General features: G+C 38.1%; 1 protein-coding gene across 2 annotated transcripts in view; it reads right to left on the minus strand.

Moving 5' to 3' along the window:
• The window catches only part of EDIL3 (EGF like repeats and discoidin domains 3), a 531,833-nt gene that overhangs the window by 306,427 nt on the left and 203,624 nt on the right, over positions 1-21,782 (minus strand). The gene's annotated exons all lie outside the window — the stretch shown is intronic.

Raw genomic sequence — 21,782 nt, forward strand, 5'->3', positions numbered from 1 at the left:
TGCTTCCAGGAATGCAGCTAGCTGACCGCCTCCAGCTACTCCACTGCTGAATCTATTGCAGCAGCATTCATGCCGCAGCCATGCTCCTGGGGCAGCTCCCAGGCAGTGACTCGGCACCATGGGGTACTGGAGCGGCACCAATCCTGCCTAACCCAGGACTCTGCTAACGGGCAATCTTTAGGGCTCTCAATTATGTGGCCAAGATTTTCTCAAAGCTTCATGGCAGTCTGAGGCTGTTTCCCTGCAATCCTCCTTCCTTCGTTTCCTCCCTTCATAGGTGACAGGCTTGTGTCCTAGTCTGAAGGCTCATATTGCCTACCCTTGCTCCCTCTCTCCTTTGTCCATTACAGACATCTCCCCCAAAAAGTCTTTTGCACTTTTAATTCTGTCTTACGGTCTGTTTTCTGGAGAAGGTTCATTGACCCAGGACAGAATTCAGACTGGAGATTGTGAAGATGCAAAGAGACAAGTCAAAGAAAGGAAAAGGCCTCACTGGGCAGTGACATAAGACCAAACAAAAGAATATATACCTTTCTCTAACGCTGGCTTAATTTTTTTAATTGGAGAGACTAGAACACATTTATAAGTGAAATAAAAGTCAATGAAGAGAAAGTTATACATACCAGAAAATGAAAGAGAATGCAATTAAGTCAAGTGTTTGACTATGTATGAAGAGATGAATTCCAGAGTCCTGGCGGAGGGTAAGGATAAGAAGGCCTGGTGGTACAGGGGTTAAGTACTCAGCTGCTAACTGAAAGGCTGGTGGTTCGAACCCAAGCCGCTCCATGGGAGAAAGATGTGCCATTCTGCTTCTGTAAAATTTACAGAAGAAACCCTATGGTTTAGTTCTACTCTGTCCTATAGGGTTGCTATGAGTTAGAATTGACTCAATAGCAATGGGTTTTTTTTTGTTTGTTTGTTTTGGTTGGGGGAAGGATGAATCAAAAAAAAGGAGCAGGTGCTTTCAGCTGAGACTTAGAAGGAAGGAGGAAGAGTTGGATACAAGCATATGGATGACCTGAGGCAACAGTGTGTGTTGAGGGGGTTCCACCAGTCCACCAGACATGACTAGTCAAGGAGTACAGTAGTGAATGGCTACTCAAGCATGGGTCAGTGATATTTAGGGACTTAGGGAGAGAAAAGGAACTTATCATCATCACTTTAAGCAGTGTGATAGCAAGTCAAGGATGGGAAGCATGTAGGGGTTGGGCAAACTGTCCTGCACTGAAGCAAGACTTCATGATTCTATCTCTTCCCCAACAGCTATCCCTGACACACAGTTTCTTCCACATTAAAATTTTGCCTAACTCAATGTTTGTAGGGTCTAATAAGAATGTGTATGAAACTGAGAAAGAATGTGACAAATCTGTAGTGCCTGGACCATCACTTCCATATAAAGCTGGCTTTCAAAAGTAAAAAGAAATCAGGGGAGCTTTGACTTTGCCCTGTTATCGTCACACTAAGGAGCCCTGCAGGTGCAACAGGTTAAGTGCTCAGCTGCTAACCAACAGGTTGGCAGTTCAAGCCCACCCAGTGGCTTTGTGGGAGAAAGACCTGGCAATCTGCATCTGTAAAGATTACAGCCAAGAAAACCCTATGTGGCAGTTCTATGTTGTCACATGAGGTGGCTATGCATTAGAATCGGCTTGATGGCACCCAACAACATCTCCACACTAATTAAAAACATAGTAAGTTAATTTAAACATAGTGCTGCATGGTGTTATCAGGTGTTGTCAAGTCAATTTTGACTCATAGTGATCCACGTGACAGAATAGAACTGTCCCACAGATCGGGTTTTCTAGGCTATACTCTTTACAGGAGCAGATCACCAGGTCCTTCTCCCACAGAGCCATTGGGTAGGTTCTAAGTATCAACCTTTCAGTTGACAACTGAGTACTTAATTATTGCACCACTAGGGCTCCTTCAGTGCTGTGTAACACATGTCAATTAAACTAGCCAACATCTGCCCTTGAGGTGATACTTTGCCAATGCTTGGTATCGAGGAGAGTATGCAAGTCCAGTGACCAGCTGTTGGGCAAAAATTCACTGCTAAGAGCTGCAAATCATACTACAGAACCCATGTCTCCATCCCTTCCTTCTCAGTTTCTACTTCTTTCCTCCTCTCAAATTAATCAACATTTGATAGTACCTTAAAATCCACACACTTTTCACATACATGATATCATTTATTCCTCACAATAACTCAGTAAGATGGTTGTCATTAATATTTTGTCTTAAAACCAAATAAATAAAGTTCAGAAGATGTAGATGATTTTCCTTAAATCATACATATAGGAAGTGATACATGCGATGGTTAATTCTATGTGTCAACTTGGCTAGGCTAGGATTCTCAGTGCTTTGGCAGACACTGGATTAGTCGATGTTCCATAACGTAATCACCTTCCATGTTGAGATCTGATGTGATCAGTCAATAAGTTGAAAGGGGAGTCTCTTTGGGGTTGTGGTCTGCCTCCAGAATATAATGAATATTCTGGCAGGCAGATCTCTCTCTTGACACTGCATTCTTCTCACCACCTGACCTACAGGTGTTGGGAGGTAAGCCTGCAGAAGTCTCTGGTCTGCTGCATGACCTATGGATTTTAGACCTGCCAGCACTCCCTTCCCGCCTCCCCCCACCCCTGCCTAACACACACACTTGTCTCGCTGATTTTGCTCTTCTAGAGAACCCAAACTAGGACAACACATTTAGGCCTCAATCTAAAAAAATCTTTGATTCAAAACTTGTATTCCTTAAACAACTACCTAATTGGAAAGAGGAGAACAAAATAAAAGTGATATTAGAGTTTTGACTCATAAATTCTGCTAAAGGTAAGACGAAAACCATGACTTAGATTTTTAATAACTGATAATTGTTTTCCAGGCATGTATTTGTTAAAGAAAAAAATTAAAATGATTAGTCAAAGAATGATATAAAGCTAAACACAAAAGGAGCCTTGAGGATCATCTAATCCAATCTTTCATTTTTTCAGATGATGAAACAAAAGCTAGTAAGAATTCAGTGTTGCCTCTAAAAACAAAGCAAAACACAAACAAGAACCCCCACATTCTTAGTATAAGGAATATTGGGCTTAAACTACCCAGGAAGAAAAAATAATTATTAAAATCAGAACTGGCAAAGCTATTTCTGCCCCCTCAAAAGAGTGTCATAATCTGTATCACAGAAAATAAATCTTTTTCATGCTTCTTTTCTCTTACAGAGTTGGGTGAGGGAAGGATTTTTTTAAAAGACTAAAATTGTAAGGTTTTGGATCCTTGGTGGCACAGCTCCTAACCAAAAGGTCAGCAGTTCGAATGCTCCCTGGAAACCCTACGGGGCAGTTCTACTCTGTCCTACAGGATAGCTATGAGTCGAAATCTACTCCACAGGAACTGTTTTTTTTTTGGTTTATACCAGTTCTTGGGAGCAGTTAAAGCAGCAATTTGGACAATGGAAGTCACTTTGAGGACCAAGGGGCAAAGATGAGCCTGGGATCGATGAATCTGTTTACTTGAGCCAACGGCATCTTTGGAAAAGCAGAACTTGGTTGGAAGCAAAATAGTGCAGGACAGTTAAATTGCTCTGTATAATAAAGAGAAGAATTGAGGAAGGAGTGGAGAAAACCACACAGAGGAGACCCCAAAAACAGAGTTGGGAGTAAAGTCTTCAGGGAGACAAGGGGGCTCAAGCAATTTGCTGGGGGCTGTACTATGGGAAGAAAAACAGCTAGTAAGAAATTATGATGTCCAAAATTCAGGTTTAAGTTCTTTGCACAGCTGTTTAGTGAAGTTTCCCTGTTGGAGCAACCAGGCCTACATTAATGTCTGCTTAACACACAAACATGTGAGTGGTGGTTGAGGAAATCCAGGAGAAAAGGCTATGCTATTCATCTGGCTCATCCCTGCAGAAGGGGAGAAGTATTACAGCACATGACACCCAAGCGATTCAAGAATTCAGGGGAAGCAGAAACCAAAAGCCAGAGCTGATGAGGCTATCTGAAGACTCAGACACTCTAGGTATTTCCTGAGGTCATAGGTGAAGCCTGTCTGGCAATCTTGGGGCAGGTTCTGGGGTGCCCAGAAGATGCGAGTTAGTCAGCTGGAGCTCATTGCATGTACACGCCAAAGGACACCATGACCTAGCTGATATCTGGATTTCAGGAAAAAGATTACCTGTTACAGAGGTCATGGCTACTGTTATTTTCTCTGCTCCAAGAAATGCAATGATTTTCACTCAAAGCATGGGAATGAGGTGAACTAAATGGGGCAAGATTTAACCTTCCTATAGTGCCTTATATGCTATGCAACATGACTTAACACCTATTATTCTTTATAATGATTTATAAGAACATAGCTTTGTTTTAGAGGCAAAAAACAGGTTCAGCGAGGTTAAGCAACTTACAAACATATCCAGCTACAAAGTCTATGCCTTTTCCATTCGATCACGCTTCCTGACATGTTGAAGAACTGCATGTTAATATGTTAGTCTTGACGGAAGAAAATAGAATCCGCATGAATCCACCGAGCACAGTCTTATAAATAATACAGCTCCCAAAACCTCCCCAAATGGAAGTATTTCAGAGTATTTTCAGCAAAGGGGTCAGCAAATATTAGAAATTAGCAATATTGTAGGCAATGTTATGCTAACAAAACTCCATTTCATTTCAGCTATGTTTGAAACCAACTGTCAAACACGAGCATTTTCCAAATATTATTTCATGATGAATATTATTAATTATACTGTGAGACTGATGTTATGTGCCTTGTGTGTACTCTTGGAGTAATTTGTTAGAATGTTGAAATTAGTGGTTTCATGCTACTTTACTTAGTCAATCATAAATTCTCTGTGGGAAGACATACACACCGTAGGCATTTGATACTTTTGAATAAATAAAGGTATGGCAATAATGAGTGATAACAATTATATCTATTGCCTAAACCAAACAAATGAACAAATCTGTCTTGGAGGAAGTACAGCCAGAATGCTCCTTAGAAGCAAGGATGGTAAGGCTACGTCTCACATACTTTGGGCACGTTATCAGCAGGGATCAATCCCTGGAGGAGGACATATTCATTGGTAGAGTCATCGAAAAAGAAGACCCTCGAAGAGATGGATTTACACAGTGGCTGCAACAATGGGCTGAAGCATAACAATGATTGTGAGAATGGGGCAGAATAGGCAATGTTTTGTTCTGTTGTACGTAGGGGCCCTATGAGTCGGAACTGACCTGATGGCACCTGATGACGACAACAACAAACCAAACTCTGTTCTAGTTTTAAGTTTACAAACCATCAACATATTTTGGTTTCTCACTCAGTAATTAATTTGAATACTTTCTGTATCTTTTCTAAACCATTCAAGCTCACATTCTTTAAATTTATAATTAAGTTCTAATGTTTTTTGTCTCTAATATATTGCTTAAGCTTCAAGAGTTATTAAATCAAATTCTAAGCAGCAGACCATTAGGATGTGTATGCTTACATAGTGATTACATGTATCTTAATTCTTTAGCAAATACATAAACAAGAAAAACGTGACCTTATATAATCATATTAACAGTGCTTTAGTCTCCTGATTTAACAATTCTTGTGCAAATAAATATATTTACTTAAAGCATGAGCAAGATGAAATAATCAGAATACAAGTTAGTACATAAAAAAGATAGCATAATAAATGCAGTCCAAGTTCTAAAATCATAAAATGTGATTGGTAAGCAAAAGGTTTTATGTTTGATGTTTAATGTTGTCAGCTGCTGTCAAGTTGGCCCCGGACTCATGGTTACCCCATGCACAACAGAACAAAATTCTGCCTAATCCTGCACCACCCTCATGATTGGTTTTGGATCAGGCCATTGTGATCCACAGGGTTTTCTTAGGCTGGTTTTTGGAAGTAGATTGCCAGGTCTTTTGTCCTATTTCAGCTCAGTCCAACGAAACCTGTTCAGCATCACAGCAACAGGAAACCTTTCACTGTTAGATGAGCAGTGGCTGCACTTGAGGTGCACTGGCTAGGAATTGGACTTGGGTCTCCTGCATACACGGAGAGAATCCTACCACTGTAGTGTCACAATTAAAACAAATACCAACAGTTTCCAGGTTCTTGCCCCAAGTGATAAATATGCTAATCGTATCCAAATTATAGGTTCTAAGAAGCTCTTCATTGTCTTTGTGTTTTCTCCCAGCCAATATTCTTCTCTATTTTGATATTAAAAGTATTATTTTAAGGTCTCGGTACATTACTATAAACAATAATTATTACCTTCAGCATATAATATTGCTTGTACAGTGAAGGTAAGAAAGAAATTGACCTTTACGACATAAAAAAAAAAAAAATTTTCCCCAATTTCAAGTGGAACAATATTTATTCATTAGGGACCTATTGCGTGATGAGCACTTTGTTAGTAATTTGTGATAAATGCTTTGAATAGAATTAACATTGTCAGCAGATGGAAGAGTAAGCTCATGGCACAAGAAAATACTCTGTTCATCCAGTTTTTGAACCTCATTTTTTAAGGTAATTTTAATGGTTATCCTTTACTGTGAATATTTTACACTTGATAGTAATACAGTTCTTTGTTTAGGTAATTGGTTCTGGAAATTTAATTCTAGGGTTTTCCCTAGTTGCATCATATTAACAAACTTTAATATGGCCATGTTGTTAACTTTTGCAGCAAAAACTTTGTTATGTTTGAAACATCGCAATTCCTTACTGTAACATGTCAGTGCTAATACATATAAACAGCTTAAACAAAGCTTTGAAAACAATGTAATAGTAGAGAAAAGTTTCGAAACAAATAGGCATTACTCAATCACTTAGAGATTGTAAAAACAAAAATAAAACAGAAGAGTGATCTCAATTCCTTTCCTCTTCAAAGATCTCTTTAAAAGTGTTTTATTCTCTCATTACAGGTATACAAAAGAGTAGTCTTCAGCGTGTCGGCTATGATTTTTAGTTTTGATTTGTATACATAAAAGTCTAAATTATCTTATTACACAGAAAGGTTTGGCAATATCACTCAATCAAAGCATAAGCTGACGTTCAAGGTACAAGAAGCTTCAGGGAGTTTTAAAATCGATAATGTTGCCATATTTTTGTAGGTAACCTTTAAGTAGCTCCTAACACAATGTGGACTTCATGTGATCAATGTTAATGAACAACTGAATTCAACAGTATGCTTTCCAGGCATTTTTATGCAAGCTCATATACGTAAGTCAACAAGATTAATTGCTCACAAGATGAATAGATGTATAGAGTTTGTTACTTTTCTCCATCTACCTCCTCATATTTCTGTATGTGTAACTTGGTTAGCCTTTAGCATATTTAGATACTATGCCCCCAAATCATAAATTCCTTACAGTGTGGAAGCAGATCATAAGGAAGTAAATAGGTTAATACTCTCCTGTGATAATTTTATACACAAAACCAGAAAACCAAACCCAGTGCCGTCTAGTCAATTCCAACTCATAGTGACCATATAGGACAGAGCAGAACTGCCCCATAGAGTTCCCAAGGAGCATCTAGGCGGATTCAAACTGCTGACCCTTTGGTTAGCAGATGTAGCACTTAACCACTATACCTCCAGGGTTACCAATGGATACATAGACTTGGTCAATTTTACAAATTATACCCCAAACACACTGAAAGTTAGATATCACAAAATGAATGCAAATCTTAAATTATGTAATAAGAAAATGCCAATAAGGCAATTGTTAGAGCATAATTTCATTTGTTATAGTAATACAATGAAATGGGTATAGTTATGATCCTAAGGTTCATTCCAATGTCTGGTCTTAAAACTCAAAAGATCGCTTATAGAGTTGCCTTTACATTAAATAAGGTTTGAACATTCTTGTACTTGCTAATTTGAGCTATTGTTACCCAATTTTAACACTAGCTGAAGAAAGGGAGTTATTCTGGGAACTTTCACATGATTGATGCTTTCAAAGAATTTTTCACATGTTGTTTCTCTTCTTCCTCCTCCTCTTCCTTCTTTTTAAATGTGAATTTGCAAAATGCAGCCTTTTGAGAAGAAATGTTTTCTATGGAGATTTTGTTAATGTAAAGAGATAAATTATTCTGTAACAAAATCTAAAATGTTTCATCTTAGGGGAAAATCAGCAAATTTAACAAGTTCTTTAAACATAAAAGCCTTTAGATAGATTATAAAAATTGAAATCTGAGGATAAAAGTAATGTTTTTTAATACCTACTGATATTTTTTCCCTCAATAATTAATAATGGACCTTCTTGATATACAGCTGCTTACAGGAAGGCACTGAGATGACCAGTGTCTAGAAAGGGTGTGCCAGAATCACAAATAGTTGTTTTCTTATGACAATGGAGTTGATCAAAAAACAAACAGAATTCTTTTATTGTTAAAGTTGAAAGGCAAAGCACTGATATTTATTATTGATTAATACTTTAGCTCAAATTAATTTCACTTGGCTCTCATCACAAAGCAGTGGCAGATAAGTTTTGATGGTGTTGGAGATTAGAAGAGATAAATTTGGAGCAGTGCCTAGAAAGAGTCCAGAAATGGATACTTAGATGACATCAAAGAGGTCTTGGCATAGCAAGATAGAAGGGAGTATGGAAGAAAGAACAAAGATCCCAAGGGTTGGTCTTTATCCACTTGAAACTTTTGCTTAGAGTCCAGATTGCCAATGGCAATAAAAAATGTTTTTCAGGGAGGCAGCCAACATTTTTTTTGAGAAAGTCTTTATATGTATTGTTTCTACAAACACATACAATCGTTTATGTCACAGTAGTTATCTTCTCTTCCCCATACGTAAATAACTATTGTTTAAAACATTAGTATGACTTTTTAAAAGATTAATAAAACACAGCAAAAGCATCTTTCATTTTATTAAAGTGGTAACTATTGCTACAAAAAAGAAAAAAAAATTGCTACAGCTAGGCCTTATTCTGAAGCGTAGTTTCCAGTTCTCCCCCGTCCATTCATCTTGCACACTGCTGCCAGAACACGCTGCCTACAGCACCAATTGCGTAATAGAAGTTCTAATCTCAGAATGTTTTATTACCCAGAAGAAATCTACTTCATTACTGTGTAGTCACACTGCATATATATATGTGTGTATATGTATATACATTTTTTTCATCTTCCAAAACATGCTATTTTTGGTAACCAGTGCTATTTACTGTGTGATACTATCATTTACAGAGCTATATGTTGCAGATGCAAGATAAAAGACACTGTTGCCTTTTGATTTTCTTTCTAAGAGTAAGAAAACTAAGCCTGCCATAATATGCCTATGAACAGTAAAGTTGGCATGTTGAGTCCTTTTATAAATTAAGGAATGCTATATGCAATGAAGTTTATATTATTGTTGAAATTGGTAACGTAAGACCAAGTGTACCTTGAAATCTTGAGCCAATGGGGATAAATGCTCCTAAAATCTAAGAGAAACAGAGATGACAAAATTACGAGCCATCATGATAATGAACACTGTATTTTCATATTTTTTCCAATGGCACTAGAATAAGATTAATCCATGTAAAAATCTCTGTGGCACTTCAGAAACCATAAATACAACTCAAGTTAATCGATAAGACTGACACTGAATCATTTTTGGATCAATCTAAGGAAAAGAAAAAATCTCTTTCTCTTCCGAGTAGCTGTAGAAAGTCAGTTTTTCTTACCTCCGTGAACTTGTAATGATTTTCCCCACTTCCTAAACCATCTCTCTGTAGTCAGAGAGCTGTTCCAAACAAAACTCTGCGAATGTACATCTCTCAGAACTCACGTATCATTCATTGCAAAATACAATCCAAGCCTGAAAAGAATACACATCTGCAGTGGTGCAAAGCAGGCAGGTATCATTCACGTTCGCCATTAGCTACCATGGCTTGTTTCGTCTTCTACATGTCAATAGGACAGGGCACAAATCAAAGACACAGCAGAGACCAATGTTTACTATGTGTATTATTATAAGCAAATGTCTGAGTCCAGGGCTCAGAAGCATCAGGCAATCTCACTGTTTCACATGATGTCTCTAAGCAGGCACAAAATGTCCAGGCTCTTCATCAATCTTTCTTTGGCAGCTCTTCACCTTTTTCAGGATCCTAACTGCACTTGCTGCCAGTCCTGCATGATTCACATTTCACTGTTTATTGCTTCTTTCTCTAATTATTTCATGGGTCTCTTGTCTCCCTGCTAGATTATAAACTACTTATGCTTTACATTTTGTACCTGCTCTTTTGTATTTTATACCCTCTACCCTTTATATTTTGTACCCCCAGAGAGTATGAGGAAGTGCTGGGCTACATACTTTGATGTTGCTTTATACATATATGCTGATGGGCTGAAGGTTGTGATTAATTTTGGGAATTTCAGCATGCATTCACAGTAAACACAGTCTATAACAAATCCTGACGTTTAGAGATTGGATGCATTTTCATCTGTGGCCCTTTTTCATTCACACTTAGCAGGTTTCAACAACCCAATTTTAAACCTGGGTCCAAGTCCAGTTTTCTTTGTTGGATGCTGTAGCAGTTTGTAAAATATCAGATTGTGTATAACCCTACAATTACAAACAAATAGGTGGTGAAAATGGGTACACTGCTCCCACACACACACACACACACACAAAAAAAAAAAACTACAGCTCTTTCTCGTAAAATCTAGCATAGGGATTTTGATCCTGAAGGCAATGACAGGAGGTATGGGAGAGTATTTCTATTTTTACTTTTGGAATCTGTCCTCTGTGACTGTCATCTTCATCACGAAGCAGAGGGGTCCCTGTAGGAGATGCTCCAGCTGCACTCAGGTGGGAACAGTGCCTACCCAGACGTCACAGCTGAGAACTTTGGAAGCACAGCTGGACAGGTGAGTTCCTGTTTGGCCTGCCTCCTCAGGTCTCGCATGTGGCTTCTTTATGGCAGACTTAAGAAGGCACAAAACAAAACGGGCATGGATTCTGGCCAGCTGGCCATCTGTTCTTTTACCCACTGTGATAATTTGGTCTTGTAGAATTTTGTTAAGTGAGCATTAAGTAATGACCATGTCAAACACAGTACATAATGACTGCTTCTTAATCAGTGGATGAAAGCTTAGGGAACACTTACTCAACACAGAAAAGGTCACTAGAGCAAACCAATAGTTAAAAAAAATAAATAAATAAAATAGAAGCAAAACAGTAACAATTTCTTTACCACTTTTACTTTCGGTCAGATGGAATCCATGTCAAATAAAAGGAAATGGAAGGATGATAAAGAAGGTAGATATTATCATTACAGTTGTTACTATCCCATTCTGTATAATCAAAGCATGAAGACAAACTAAGGGAGAATTTTGAAACGAAGAAAACATCTCAGGGGCCTTATCATCCCGACCTGAATGGAAGGCATTATGATCACAGTCATTAACATCAAGCTTTTCCAAATACTTTCCAAGAATAACACCAAGCGGAAATAGAACAGTCAAATCACTTCCTTTTATTTTTTAAGATCAATGGAAGTACCCTATTCTGAGAAAGCAGCTTTTCCTTCACGGCAATTAATAACTGCAAAACCAGAAACGTTTTCCCCTTCAAATAAGTACTTAATAGAGTACCTGACAAAGTGTATTATTGGGACAGTCTCCTAATTGATCTCCCTTTCTTACACATCACCCCTGAACCACCCAACACACAAACCGAATCAGAAGATTCTGTTGGCTCCTACTATCTGATATCCCAAAGGCCGTAAATTTGAGATAATTTCGTATCTTCAATCTTACCTCCATTGTTCACAAAAATGAACCAATGTGCTTCACCTATTTAAGTTACCATTATTTCACCTAAAGATAATAATTTCTATCCCTGGCATTGTGGTTATGTGGTTCCCCAGCCTAGAATATCTTTCTTCACGCTATTGTTCCTCCCAAATCTCCTTTTCCTTCTAAATCTATTCCACGTTTCATATCCTACATCAGGTCTTCCTTATCCTTTATTCTTATCCTCTTCAATACATTTTCTATTACTATTACATACTTTGCCCCATTCATTCACTCTCATTCACTCACTCACTCGGTACATATTTAGAGCTCCTGATGTGTTCCAGACACAAGATTAAGTGCTAGAAATATAATGGTAAGCAAAACAGATAGCCTTTCTACTCTATGTAATTTCAGTCTAGTGGAGTACTGACGCTAATAAAATGATCTCATAAACAAATGCAAATGTTGAATTGTTTAGTTCATGAAAGAAAGATACACTGTGCCTTGAGAGACTGTAATAAGAGGTTGCCTGAAGAAGTGACACTTAAGTTAGGAGCTGAAAACCAAGTAAGAGCTACGTCAAAGAAGATGAGTATTTTTTGCAGAAGTCATGTAGAAGGAGGAACAGGGCAAGGACATGGGGTCTGGTAGAAGGCCAGTGTAGCTGAAGTGGACAGAGCAAGGATAGGGAGGTAGACAGGAACAGGCCAGCACACTAGTATGTTTAAGGAATAGGGTAATGGGACCATTATTTCATTTTTTAAAGATGATTCTATGTTTCTACGTGCCTTAGAGGGAATAAATTTCACAGGACCAGTATAGATGCGGATAGACCAGTTAGGAGCCATCATACTAGTCCAGGTGAAGTATGATATGTTGCCTGGATTAAAGCGGTAGGCTGATGAATATGGACAAAAGTGGATAGATTTGAGAGGGAATGGTCAAGGGTGACTGCTAAGTTTCAGAACTTCACATCACAGTGGATAAAAATTGATACCATTAACTGAGAGATAAACACTGTAAGGGGGCCTGCACTGGAAGGAAATATCATGGGTAAGCTTTGGGACTGTTATTTAAGAGGAGGTGCCAGGTAGGGAGAGAAGAGTGAGGCTAGGAGATACAAATATCCGTGTCCCTGGGTATATACATACACACAAACATACCCATTGCCATCGAGTCAATTCTGACTCACAGCGACCTTATAGGACAGAGTACAACTGCCCCACAAGGTTTAAAAGGCTGTAATTTTTACTGAAGTAGACTGCCACACCTCCCTCCCATGGAGCAACTGGTGGGTTTGAACCGCCAACCTTAAAGTTAGCAGCCGAGCACTAAATCATTGCACCATAGGGGGTCCCTTTCTTGGATATTTAAAAAAAAAATATTGCCATCGAGTCAATTCCAACTCATAGAAACCCAACAGAACAGAGGAGAACTTTCCCATCAGGTTTCCAAGGATCAGCTGGTGGATTCAAACTGCCAACCTTTTGGTTAACAGTCAAGCTCTTTACCACTGCATCATCAGGGCTGGTGATTAATGGGTGTGGATATAGTCACTTACTGAAAGATGAGCGATAATACAGGGTAAAGAAGAGAGAACCCATTTACTGGCCAGGTAGAGACTGCAATGGGTCCACAGAAGACAACAGCCAGAGGTAGGAAAAGAAATTAGTAAAGCATACTATCATTGGACAATTAATAACATACCACCTGAACTCTTAATGAGCTGCTTCATAAGTGTATATCTTATCATTCTGAATAGATTCTAAGCTTTTGGAAATGTGAGATTTCTGTTTTCTATTTCTCTAATATACCTCCTATTATTTTTGTTGTTAATTCTTATCGAGTCAGTTCCAACTCATGGCAACCCCATGTGTGCAGAGCAGAACTGTTCCATAGGATTTTCAAGGTTGTGACCTTTTGAAAGCAGATTGCCAGGCTTTTCTTCTGAGACAACTCTGGATGGGTTTGGACCACCAACCATTTCACTAGTAGTTGAGTGTATAACCATATGTGACACCCAGGAACTCCTCTATACCTCCTACCCATAAACCTGTTGCCATCAAGCTGATTTCAACTCAAAGCAACCCTACAGGACAGATTAGAACTGCCCCATATGGTTCCCAAGGCTGTAACCTTTACAGAAGCAGACTGCCACACCTTTCGCCCACAGAGCAGCTGCTGGGTTTAAGATGTCAACCTTTAGCTTAGAAGCAGAGCTCTTAACCACTACGCCACCAGGGCTCCTTCCAATACCTCCTAACACACAACAAATACTTGCCAAATGGAGGAAAATTGTTCACAACTCTGTGAATCCATTGTGCTGGCAACATACTTTAGGAAAATGTTCTCTTCAATTGACATTATTGTATACCAAAAAATCATTCTGTTTGATTATCTTACTTGTCTATGGAGTTATTTTCACCCCTTAACTAAAGGGGAAGCCAAGTTGGAGAAACTGCCAATATTTTTGCTTCCAAAATAAGGCTTATTTAGATTTTAAGAGTAATAACAATTTAGTAATCTAAACGTCTTTAGGATTTAAAAGGTGAAAGCGAAAGAAAAGAGTGATATTTGATGAAAATGCAAAATGGGAAAAAAATACAGAAAAAGAATACATTGAGGAAATATACATTCTATACACTACATTTACGTAACATCATTTTGGCTGTTTTTGCTTTTCCACGCTTTGTCTCTCCAGTGCTGTTCTCAATGCTGCACTCTTATTTCTCAAACCTTAGAAAACCTTTTACTTGACTGTACATTTAAACTGTTTCCTGTAAGATCATTCTGACTGAAGAACCCAGTTTAAACTGCTTTACCATTAGGATAAGAAAATACCTACAAAGATTTGCCCAGAGGGATAAGCAATGTGTGGGCAAAAAAATAAAAATAAAAAGCCACATAGAGAAAATGACATCATGCTTTATGTGAAGTAATTGTCTGCATTCTTCTTAGTTGACATGAAAATGTAGTAGGCAGTTAAATATTTGAAAATCTGGAAATCCACTTAAAAACATGTATAACAATTTATTTTCATTGCAAACCCAATTAAAATGTTGAGTAATTAAAACCAATTCCCTTTCTAACACATGAAAGTATTAAATATATGCAGCACAGATTTGTATTACTATAAAAATCTTTATTTCTACTTTTCCAATATTATGCACTGAAATTTGTAAATTCTATGTTACATTAGGCACATGAATATATATGGGCCAATTTTAGATGGAGCTATGGTAATCACTGTACCTCCCATAAAAGAAATCATTTTTGCTGACAATTTTGTGGTGAACATTGTTAAAGATTGACTATACTTCATAAAATGGCAAGGCTTCCTTCACAAAAGTTATTAGTAGTTTAAACCCTCCTCAGCTTCATCGAAATCATAAAAAATAACTATTATCACTATCTTTGGACTATGACACTGCATCTCGTACTACATAGAATATGGTCATATAGTCATTAAAAGAAGTGGCAATAATCCAGGTTTGACTGCACTGTGATTTAATATTTATAGTGTTTTCATGATCCAAATAAAGTATGCTTATTAAAATGATCAGGATGTCGCCATCTGGATGGACAAAAAACAGAGTTTCACACCTTCAGTACAAAATGCTTCCAGTTATTTCTGGCATCTACCCTTTCTTATTTTCAATACCAGTGCCATTAGAAAAAATGTGATTATAGTACAGAGAAATTATATGCAGTAGAGAAGCTTTTAGTCAATAAATGAATACCTTAAATAAATTATTAAAGAAGTTATTACTTGCTTATTTACCATCATGCTATTTAAACATAGTTGGCGGTGGTGTTAACTGCCATCAAGTCAGCTCTGACTCAAAATGACCTTATGTATAACAGAACAAAGTGTTGCGAGGTCCTGGGCCATCCTCATGATTGTTGGTAGGTTTGAGGCCATTTTTAAAGCTATTATATCAATCCATCTCATGGAGGAATTGTCTCATTTTTGCAGATACTCTGCTTTACCAAATATGATGTCCTTTTCTCACAATTGTTTTTTTCCTGATGATATGTCCAAATTAAACAAGATGAAATCTCTCCATCCTTGCTTCTAAGGAGCATTCTGGCAGTATTTCCTCCAAGACTGATTTGGTCGCTCTTCTGGCAGTCCAATCATAATTCAAATGCATCAATTCTTCTTTGATCTTTCTTTTTAAACAGAGTAGGTCCAAACTGTCATTATTGGAGATCAGTGTACCTGCTGCAAATGTATTTCAGATTAACTGGTAGCTTACTCAAAGTGACTTAATATGAGTCTGACACTTGGTCAATATTGCACAGCTTTTAGTGTTATTTTTCCTGCAAAAAGCCTTTTAAGATGGTTTATGATTCTAATTGAAGTAGGTTACATACAATGAAATGAAGAGATTTATGATTGTTTAGGTAGCTAAAAAATCAGTTGTAAATACATAGACCTGGTAATTTCCAAAGATGCAGCTAAACAATGTCATCACATAACTGTACAGGGCACCCTGGTACTTTGATAGGTACGTTGTGTTGAATTCTAAAGCAAAACTGAGAAGCAGCAAATGTATCTCTAATTTGGGCATTCAAGGATAACCATGTTGTTCAAATTAAACATCCTATGAAAATGGACTCAGCAACTCCTCTCCCCCGACCCATGGCTATGGCAGACATTCTATTACGCTTGCTTTAATATTGTTCAGGATAAAATAATTTTGACCATGCTTTATATTCTAAAACTTGAAGGCTCCAAATTCTCTTTGATCAATGTGCTAGAGGGTAGCCTTAGAATTCTTGAGGAGAAATTTAGCTCTTCCCCCAGAAGCTACCTCAGTCCCACTTTGGGCAAAAAAGGGCATTCTTAAATTCAGACACGTGTACTAATTAGGCCTCTCAACTTTGATAAGACGATATCATGTCCACCCCTGCCTATGCTGCCTCTCAGACCATAAGTTTATATATGTGTCCACCCTGCACCCAGCTCATCAAGAAGCCAAAAGCTCTAAAAGTCGCATGGCCATAAAGCCAAGAAACATAGGCAAATACTCACAATGAATAATGTCTTGATGTTACACTGGGTTGTTGTTGTTAGGTGCTGTTGAATTGACTCTGACTCATAGTGATCCTATGTACAAGGGAATGAAAAACTGCCTGGTCCTGTGCCATCCTCACAATCATTGCTATGTTTGAGTTCACTGTTCCAAACACTGTGTCAGTTCGTCTTGTTAAGGGTCTTCCTCTTTTTCACTGACTCTCTGCTTTACCAAGCATGATGTCCTCCAGGAACTGATCCCTCATGATAACATGTCCAAACTACATGAGACAAAGTGTCAACATTCTCACTTCTAGGGAGCATTTGGGCTGTATTTCTTCCAAGACAGATTTGTTTGTTCTTCTGGAAGTCCATGCTGTATTCATCATTCTTTGCCAACACCATAATTCAAATGCATTAATTCTTCTTCTGTTTTCCTTATTCATTATCCAGTTTTCACATGTGTTTAAGGTGACTGAAAATACCGTGGCTTGGCTCATTTTTTTTTTTTTGGCTCAGGCACACCTTAGTCCTTAAAGTGACATCTGTGCTTTTTAAACACTTTAAAGAGGTCTTTTGCAGGAGATTTGCCAAATGCAATGTGTCATTTGGTTTCTTGACTGCCACTTTCATGGGAGTTGATTGTGGATTCAGATAAAATGAAATGCTTGACAACGTCAATATTTTCTCTGTTCACTACAATGTTGTTTAGTGATCCAGTTGTGAGGATTTCTGTTTTATTTATGTTGAGGTGTAACCCATACTGAAGGCTATAATCTTGATCTTCATCAGTAAGTGCTTCGAGTCCTCTTCACTTTCAGCAAGCAAGGTGGTGTCATTTTCATAACGAAGGCTGTTAATAAGTCTTCCTCCAATCCTGATGCCAGATTTCTTTGTCATATATTCCAGCTTCTTGGATTATTTGCTCAGCATACAGGTTGAATAAATACCGTGAAAGGATACAACCCTGACACACACTTTTTCTGATTTTAAACTACTCAGTGTCTCCTTGTTCTGTTTGAACAATTATATAATGAAATAATTTGGGTCTACAGAGCCCCAGCTGCTGTTCCTTAAAGGTGGCAGCCATGCTCCCACTTCAGAAATTTTGCACTGGCTGAGGAAATTCTGCTAACTCTACTGAATCTTTCCTCAAAATCACCTTCGCAATGATGAAAAAAAAAAAAAAATTACCTTAAATCATCTTACTTAAAATTTCAAACCAAACCCCAGTATTTATATTTCTCCCATTACTACGATGTTTTTTCTTTTCTCAATAGCATTTTCCACCTTTTAACAAAACATGCAATTAATTTAGTATGTTTTCGATTGTTGTTTATTGTACATCTCCTTCTGCTAGAAAGTAAGCTCCTTGGGGGCACCAAATTTTGTTTTGTTCACTGATATTCCCCAAGTTTACTGAACCGTGCCTAGTAATGTAGTGCTCAGTACATCTTCGTTAACTGAGTATGCCTAGGCATTTAAGTGAGAAAGTTTTCAAAGTACTCGTCAGAGAGTAGGACCTCAAACCTCCTTTCACTCAATACTGATCAAAAGCTGGATTTAGCTCTGTATTATGCCAGAACAGCAGTCAGCCGTGCACATAGGATCATGTTGACAAATAAATGCTTTAACAGGATAGTAATGTAGTTATCCCATTGACTTACATAAAGAGACTTTAGAAAAACTACCGTTTTATTTATTGTAAGGATTTATATTTTCCACAATCCAAGGAGTAACATCTCTGACCTTGGAACCAAGAATGTATTTGTTTCTCATGAGCAGCATGTCTAGCTTATTCTTACAGATACTTTAAGTGTAACATCATTAATTCATCAGTCACTAATTAAGCCGTTGATGTGCCAGGCACTGAGAATAGTAAACAATATCAAAATGGGCCTCAAGAATTTTATATTACCATGGGCATTAAAAAGATTGTTTTTTTTTTTTTTTTTTATAGACAAGTAAATAGGAAACTTCTGTATAATGAGGTAAGTGCTACTGTTGTTGTGTGCTGCCAAGTTGATTACAACTCATAGCAACCATACAGGACAGAGTAGAACTGGCCCATAGGGTTTCCAAGGTGAAATCTTTACAGAAGCAGATCACCAGGTCTTTTCTCCCCACAGAGCAGCTGGTGGTTTCGAACCACTGACCTTTCAGTGAGCAGCTTAGTGCTTATTCATTGTGCCACCAGGGTTCCTTGAAATAAGCACTAATGCATGAGAAGTATAGAGATCTTTGTGACAATAAAGGAGAAGTGCCTAGTTTAATATTGTGGACTAGGATATGACATCCTGGAATGGTTAACATCAAAAGCTGAAGCCCAAAGGATACTTAGAAGTTGGCTGATAATAAAGGTGGATCATAGCACTCCAGGCATATAAAATATCATGCATCATGCATGAAGACCCAAAGGAAAGCATGGTCAATTTGTAGATCTATAAAAAGTTCAATATAACTGTAGCATAGAGTGTAAGAGGTGAAGTGGTAGAAGAGAAATCCAGAGAGATGAGCAGGGCCTGGTTATTACAAGCCTCACAAGCCAGATTAACAATTTGGATTTTATCCTGAGGAAAACATGAATTTATTTAAGAGTTTTAACCAGACAATGAGTGATCAGATGCATACAAACTGGAGGTGTGGAATTCATCATTTGAGAAATTACTAGGTGAGAGTTGCCATTTCCTCTACAAAGAAGATGTCTGTCTCATAAGTAGAAAGAATGATGGGTGGCAATGTGATAGGACAGGAAGTACAGACATTTTAAGCAGCAAAGCAGGGTCCTGGGAGATATCTGAGTAGGCTCAGAGAATTGCCAGGGAATGCTGATTTGAGCTGGTGTTGGAGACTTGGAAACTATAATGGCACTGGTCTCTGCCATGGTGTGACATTTCTTCAGCTATTCTCAGCAAAGTAGAATGATGATAATATTAATCCAAGGTTAGAGGTTTTCTATGTGTAAGTGTCTCAGGAATGGCAAGGGAAAGAAAGTGAAAATATGCGTAAGAGACTGGGCTTTAAGGAGCTGAGAGGGGTGGAGGGACACAGGGATTGGACAGCTGCGATCAAAGAGCAGGTATAGTTTAAGAAACCAAATGAGGACTTTCAGTACCACATGTAAAGAACTTAGAAGTCATCACTCCTATACTCACAACAAGAAAAAAGCTCAAGAAACTGAAAATCAAAAACTCTTAGATTCGTCAGGTAATTGAGATCATGGGGCAAACAGCCACCCTGAAAACTGAAGATGCAAGAGGATACAGAGAATCACAGTTTACCAGAGCAGAAACAATCCACCATCAGACCCAGCATTGGATAGAAATATCTAAAGAGTAATTGACTAATTGCTGGAGACTGATCTGGGACTAGCTTTGAAGATAACTCATGAAGGCCCCAGGCATGTGTGTGGGGGGGGCACAATACCCTGAGTTTTACTGCCAAGAGCTCCACTAGGTTCTCACTGTGAAGATCAGAGAAAAATCTCTTGCTTCTGGCAGGAGAAAAGGTAAAGTAACTATCCTGAAATATGACCAGAACATTCTTTCCTCTTTAGTAAAGGCTTGCTTTCAAGGAAATATTTACCAGAGCCTAACTAATGTCAGAATCCCTGGTGGTGCAGTGGTTAAGAGCTCAGCTATTAACCAAAAGGTCAACAGTTCAAATCCACCAGCTGCTCCTTGGAAACCCCTTGGGGCAGTTCTACTCTGTCCTATAGAGTTGCTATGAGTCAGTATTGACTTGACAGCAAGTTTTTTTTTTTTTAAACTAAAGTCATTCTTTTAGTTATTTTACATATAACATCTCCAGTAACAATCACAATTTCATCATTTGATAGACAAAAGAACTGAGGCACAAAGAGGATAAACTATACAGATTTGCTCCAAATACAAATTAAAAAACAGAAACTATCAGTAATTAAAAAAAAAAAAAGATCCAATTAAATATTGTCTACAAAAATTCCATTTTAAATGTAAAGACATAGATTAGGAGTAAAGAGATGGAGAAAGAAAAGTTGGGGTAGCTACATTAATTTTAGGGTAAGCTACCTTGAAAGCAAGGAAAATTCAGTGATAAAGAGGGGCATTATATAATGATAAAGAGTTTAATTATGTAAGAAGTCCTAACACCTTAGCATCAAAATAATGCAGAATACAAAAACTAATGAACTTCAAGGAAAAATAGACAAATACACAATTACAGTTGAAGACTGCAACATCCCTTTGTTAGTAACTGACAGATCCAGCAGGTAGAAAATCAGTAAGAATATGGTTGAACTGAACAGCACCTGTGAGGAGCCAAGTCCTTTGGACAAACCAGGCAGCCATGGTTTTCTCTGTTCCTCTCCTTGTTGGCATCTTTAGGTCTCGGAACAAACAGCACCCCCACTAAAGTCTGATGTTTGTTATTAAGATTAAAAAGATACAATTAGTCACTTAGGCTGGGAGTATAAAACAGCTGGGAGAAGAAGTTGTCTTATCTCCTTAGGTATGATGTAACGGGGGCACACACAGCACAAGCTTACAGTCCACCTAAGTGGACCTAACTGACCGGGAGGAAAGGGCAGCAGGTAGAATCCCATTTAAACCCCTCATCCATGGCACAAAGTGGGGGTATATATGGAAGAGATATCTCCCTAGACAGCTTTCAAGCCATGGGGCATTGCTCAGTTGGAACTCTTCCTATTGTGTGTGGTCTGATTCTTGTAAGTAATAAAAGCTACTTTCCATGTGCTAGCATGTTCAGGCACTGATGGGAAGGATGTGATGTTTATGAAGCAATCCATATTAGTTATTGATGACCTTTTTCTAATGGTCTGCTGCCTGTCAAGAAATTGGCTACACTGTGTGAGCACCATACAGATTTGGAGTGTTGTCTTACAGTTACGGTGCAGTCAAGCAAGCTGTGTTGTCCTACAGCACTATCAATCAACTGGGTATATTTGACACTTATAAAATACTTCATCCAACAACAGCAGAATACATATTTTCTCAAGCTCATACTGAACATTCATCAAGAAAGCCCATATCTTGGATCATAAAATACATG

The sequence above is a fragment of the Elephas maximus genome, chromosome 2 (assembly GCF_024166365.1).
Source record: "Elephas maximus indicus isolate mEleMax1 chromosome 2, mEleMax1 primary haplotype, whole genome shotgun sequence".
NCBI lineage: Eukaryota > Metazoa > Chordata > Mammalia > Proboscidea > Elephantidae > Elephas > Elephas maximus.